Below are 6,074 nucleotides of genomic sequence, written 5' to 3'. Positions count from 1 at the left end.
TTTTTTATTGTTATGTTAATCCCCATACATTACATCATTAGTTTTAGATGTAGTGTTCCATGATTCATTGTTTGTGCATAACACCCAGTGCTCCATGCAGAACCTGCCCTCCTCAATACCCATCACCAGGCTAACCCATCCCCACACCCCCCTCCCCTCTAGAACCCTCAGTTTGTTTTTCAGAGTCCATCGTCTCTCATGGTTCGTCTCCCCCTCCGATTTCCCCCCCTTCATTCTTCCCCTCCTGCTATCTTCTTCTTTTTTTTTTCTTAACATATATTGCATTATTTGTTTCAGAGGTACAGATCTGAGATTCAACAGTCTTGCAAAATTCACAGCGCTCTCCATTACCTTTTGAATAACCCTTGTTTGTGGCTGGAATCCTATTACTGTCTGAAGTTCAGCGTGGGCCTCTTTGCTCCTTACCTTTCTTCCGAGAAGTGCAGGGCAGAACTTGCATTTGTGGTGCTTGCTCTCTGGGGGTGAGGGCAGGTAGAGTCAGGTAGCAAGTGAGTGACCAGAACACAGAGCAGCCAGTTAGCCAAGGCTTTAATGCTTTGGTCTGAGCCTTGTGTTTATCCTGCTCCCCAGAGCTGTGGTTGTCTTAGGGTCCTGCATACGGTGTGGCCTCAGAGGGAAAAGAATTAGATTATTCTATTCAACACTGTGTGAGGACTCTAGGCTAGGAATTTTATGGTCATTATTTCGTTGCAGACTCATGACAGCATCGTAACTATGTTTCCCTTTCATAGATGAGAAAGAAGTTAAGTAGTTGTCTAGAGTTACACAAGTTAGAGGTTTAGAGGGAGTTCAAGTTCTTGAAGCAATCCATGGGACCTCCCCACAAGAATCCAGAGATAAAAACTATAGCATTGATCTCATAGTTAAATTAATCAAATTGACATATAATGAAAAGCAACGGCTTGCTTCCTTGTAGCCCCAGGAAGAGCCACTTGACTATAGCTAATCAGGGATATAAATGCCTCTCTCAAAGGAATATGTGATCAGAATTCACAGGCAGTAGGAATATGGGAAAGAGAGGAATAAGCCTCAGGGGGTGTTGGAGAGGAATTCTCCCAGTGCGCCCTGACCCGGGCACGGGGGTGGGGGAATTGGGGAGATGTTGGCCAAAAGGTATAAACTTGCAACTCAAAGATGAGTAAGTTCTGGAGATCTAATGCACAGCAGAATGATTGTAGCCAACAGTACTTATATACTTCAGTACAACAGTATTATATACTTCAAAGTTGCTAAGAGACTAGATCTTACATGTTCTCACCACAAAAATAAATAATTATGTGATGTAGAAGTGTTAATTAACACTACCTTCATAATCATATTGCATATATAGAAATACTCGAATCAACAGGTTGTGCATCTTAAACTTCCACAAGGTTACATGTCAATAATATCACAATTAATACATATCATGAGGCAAGCCCAGATCAATGAAAAGAAATAAATCTTTTTTTTTCTGGGGGAAAAACACAAACAAGGGAATAAAAACCTACTCTGTTGGTTTGTACCACTCTGCCCCAGGAAAGCTCTCCCATCTTGTTTGAATGGCCTTCATCAGTGTCAGAACTTTTCAGTTTGGCGAGAAGAATTGATTTAAGATTGTCTTCTCCTAACAGGATTGTTTCAGCAGAGAAAGAAACACAGCTTATGGAGTTCTTGATGTGAGGAGGCATTTTCAGAGGTTCTGAGGGAACTTTTGGGACATTCTCAAACAAAGCCCCTATGGACACACTTCTTTGCCAGACAAGAGTCTGTGAGTGGGGTATCCCATCCTTCCAAATCCATCCCTTTGTTGGTGTAATGAGGGAGAAAGGGCCAGGGTGGGGGAGATCTCTTTATCAATAGCTGGTATTAGGTCTGCACCCATCAATCACTAGTCAACCAGTTGGTCTTTGTGGATTTCTTCATGGGTATGAATTGAACAACATGTAAATGCTGTCTTTTCCTCTCCCTTTCATTGCCATGACAGTGCTTCTTGCTCCATATCCTTAATCAACCATTCCATGGCAACACCTGTTGAAGTGAACCTTGTAATGCAAATGATTGCTCTTCCGAAGTTGAAAGCCCTGGGCAGTGTTGGAAGGATGAAAATTATGCTTTGATGTCTCCTTCTTATTTGTGATGTTGATCTCTCTCATTTTCCACGATGCCTTCTCATTCTTTTTTGGTTCCAGCCAAACCACTTCCTCCATTTTCCTTTTCCTCTAGGTACAGGTTTGCTTTTCTGTTTTGGATGTAGCCTATATCCGTTATATGTGTGTGTGTCCGGAAATTCTTTAAAAATTGACTTTGAAGTTAGAACTTTTCACATGCATGTTGTTTAAAGGGTCAAGTGATTCTATAAATCTTATTATGAATCCTAGCATTCTCCTGCCTCCAGTGCCCATGTTCTGTGCTCTTCAGAGACAGTCACTTTCAATTGTCATAGCTTCTTCTTTTGGTAGCTTTCTTATCTCTAAATAATATATTTATTGTTACTTCTCCATTCTGGGGGATTTAAGCATTCTGTAATTTCTCCTTTCACTTTTCTTTATATCAGCACATTTCTTATCCTCTCCTTCACCCCATCCTCCCCAAATAGTTATACCACTTTGGTTAGATCAATATTCAGCATTTACATTTTTATGACTTTAAATAAATGCTATTCAGAGCAGAGCCATATGTATATCTATGCTATGAAATATTTTCCTTTCTGGTGTAATATTTGCTTTCTCTGAAGTTAACAATTGCTTTCTGAGTTGTTTTAGTTTTCTATGTAGTTAAATCATCCCTAAGCTCTTCCTGTTGCTTATTTCTGCTTTAGTAACCTTAAAGCCCCAAGCAGTCTACATATTTTATCTGCTCGGAGTCTTTTAGAGCTTGTTTCTTGCTACAACATGGAGTGGTTGTCTCTGGCCAGCATGTGCTATTGTCAACTTGGGGTCTCCCTTTACCTTCAACATGAAAATTGTTTTGGCTTTTTTTATTGGGTTGAACCCCCATTTCTTAGATACCATACCTTCCTTAGTTCTTTTTTAAAAATACTCTCTCATTTTGGTGCCACCCATCTTCCAATAACTTCCTGATAAGGGATCCATTGTGATTGGTGGGGTGTAGCATTCTTCGTTGGAAATAATTTTTCCCTTCAGATTTGGAACATGTTACTCCATTCTTCTCTAGTTTCTGGTGTTGCTATTCAGAAGCCTGAAACCACACTGATTCTTCATCCTTTGTAAATCATTTTTTCTTCTTCTTGGAAACTATTGGAGTATTCTCTTTGTTCTATCTTCCAAATTTTCAAGATGGTGTGCCTTGCTGGGTGTTTATTTTCATCTGCTTCAATATGGGAAGTTATGCCTTTCAACTGTGGGAACATTTCTCCTTCTCCTCCTGCTCCTCCCCCTCCTTCCTCCCTCCCCCTCTTCCTTTCCCTCCTCCTCCTCTTCCCTTCTTCTTCTTGTCTATTCTTTTTCTGTCTGTTTTCCTGTCCCTGAATCTCTCTCTCTCTGCCTCTGTTTCTTTCTCTCTCTCTCTGGAATTCTGATTATTTTGGTATCGAGCCTCTTCTAATCTTCCTGCTTTTTAAAATTTTGTTCCAATTCTTTTTCTTTTAGCTTTATTTTTGCCCCAAATAAGACTAAATTCATTATACTCAACTTTGTCTTCTTATTCTTCTAATGAGGATTTTAAAAAGTTCTGCTCTCATATTTTTAATTTTAAAGAACTGTCTTATTTTCTGGACTGAGTTCTTGTTTCATGAAAATAACAGTCGGCTCTTATCTCTTTGAGGATACTCATGATGGGTTTTTGAAGGTTTTATCTCCTCACACAGTCGCTTTTATTTGTCTGTTTGCTCTGGTCTCTGCCTTTCATGTTAGAAGCTTTCCTCCGATGTCTGGTGACCCTTAGCTGCTTGTTTCTGTTAATAAATGGAGCCCCTAAAAGCTGTTAGAAGCTCTGTGTTTGTGGCTTCCTTGGAAGGTGATCTGGCTGTGTCGGTTTACTGGGAACTGCCCACCTCCCCACTTCGATACCAACATCTTTAGACATTTTTCATTTGGGCAGGTGAGATTCTTTCCAGAGAAGAATCTTCTTATCTCCTGCCTGAGTGTCTGATATCCTTTTTATAACCAAATGGGAGAAGTGGGAGATCTCATATTCACTTTGTAAATATCACATATTGCAAGTGTTTTCCGGACTCTGTGTATGGAGAGCTCCTTCCCAGAGACACTGCATTTTACCCCCAGAGAAGAAATCTCTAGAGTGCTGAGACCTTAAGGAGTAGGTAGATGATCTGGGCTCTACCAGCTCATTAAATAGAATTCAGCCCTGTCTTTGTCCTTCAACCTTTGCATCCAGAGGTAAATTACACTGCCAATTCTTGAGCATTTGGGTTATCCTGGTTGCTTTCCCATTGCTGGCTTAGGGTTCTACATTCCTGAGTCTATGCCAGGTGCCACTTATACTTTCTGCTTTCCAGTTTCCTAAATTCTATAGGTATTGTCTTTTCTCTCTTTCTTATCCTTATGGTTTGTTTATTTTTTAAAAGATCCTCTCATTGTTACTTTAATGTGATGTAATGAAGGAGTGGAAATGTGTATATTTATTCAGTTGCTCCTCTTAGCTGAAGTCCCTATTTTTCTGTTAAAGTCTTAATCATTCAATGTTTTGATTAATTAGCATTCTATATATGCATTCTGCTTTGATGGGGAGAAAGGGAATGAGGGGGGCATGATATTGTAATAACTGAACCCATTTGTCTATGTTTTTTTTGGAGTCAATATGGATTTAGCCCTCCTTCCTGTTTAAAAAGAAGTGATGTTCAGAAAATGATCCTGAATCATTCTTGGGACAATGAGGAAGACTCAGCTGTATTCAGTTTATAATCCTTGGGCCAAAAGGAGCAATATTATAAAACACATTTTTTAAAAAGTTTTTACAAGTGATGTTTTCTGATTAATCCTCCAATAACTGGACATGGAAGGTAGCCCATGCATCTTTGGCTACATCAGGCTTTGTTGAGGTTTTCTCTGTGTCAGTGAGTTCTCCTTTACATTGATATCTTTTCTCTTCTCCCTTCAGCTTAACATCAAAAAGAGAACAGGAAGATGCAGAATAGTTGAAATAAAAGGAACAGATTAGCCATAACTTGCCCCCTTTCCCTTCCACCCAAAGATAACCATTGTTAACACGTTGCTATATTCTCGTTTTAAAAAAAATTTTTTTTAAAGATTTTTATTTATTTGTTTAACACAGAGAGAGAGAGCACAAGTAGGCAGAGCAGCAGAGAGAGGGAGAGGGAGAAGCAGGCTCTCCGCCGAGCAGGGAGCCTGATGCAGGGCTCGATCCCAGGACCCTGGGACCATGACCTGAGCCGAAGGCAGACGCTTAATGACTGAGCCACCCAGGAGCCCCCAGAAATCTTTCTTTAGTAAACGGAAGTAACCAGGGGAAAGCGCAAACGCAGTCCCCCACTACCACAAATTATGCAGTCGAGTTTCCCACATTTGGGGAAATCGCAGGGGTCAGCACATCCGGAGTGCAATGGATAAGCCTCGCCCTGGGAAAACCACCTTCGTGATCATGGTATCTCCCCTGCCAGGTAAGTATCGTTTTTTAAAAATTTTTAAGGCACTTTTTTCTCAAAGATATTTTTGATCATGGAATTGTCTTAGACGATGAATAAGTTGTCAGAAAAGACCACCCACTCTCCTCACACTCTAGCTTCCCCAATTGAAGGTGACTGATTTGGGAACCCCACGTCTTAATTTTATAGGGTTGACATTATGTTTTGTGTTTGGTTACTCTATGGTGCTCTCTCCCTAGAACCCTCTCCTTCATTTCCCTCCTGCTTCACACACACACACACACACACACACACACACACACAATGTGTAGTCCATGCAGAAAAACAATACTATCACTTTCCAGAAGGAGGGACAGCCACACTTTTACAAATGACAAAGGCAGCTCTGTTTATTAGACTTGGCAAGAAACTGAAAGGTTTTTTTCTCTCTATCTAATGGGAGTGTGTGTGTGCATGAGAGAGAGAGAGGGGGACTGGGAGAGAGAGGAGA

The 6,074-nt window shown here is 40.5% G+C and overlaps 1 non-coding gene across 1 annotated transcript; it reads right to left on the bottom strand.

The window, feature by feature from the left end:
* Positions 1-5,443: 5,443 nt before the first annotated feature.
* On the bottom strand, positions 5,444-5,607 carry LOC123325910. The gene has a single exon (XR_006540746.1). It is a non-coding gene; the product is annotated as a U1 spliceosomal RNA (small nuclear RNA).
* Between the last annotated feature and the right edge of the window lie 467 nt (positions 5,608-6,074).

The sequence above is a fragment of the Neomonachus schauinslandi genome, chromosome 9 (assembly GCF_002201575.2).
Source record: "Neomonachus schauinslandi chromosome 9, ASM220157v2, whole genome shotgun sequence".
Lineage (NCBI taxonomy): Eukaryota > Metazoa > Chordata > Mammalia > Carnivora > Phocidae > Neomonachus > Neomonachus schauinslandi.
Note: the sequence above shows the minus strand (reverse complement) of the source record. Positions and strands in the feature narration are given on the sequence as shown.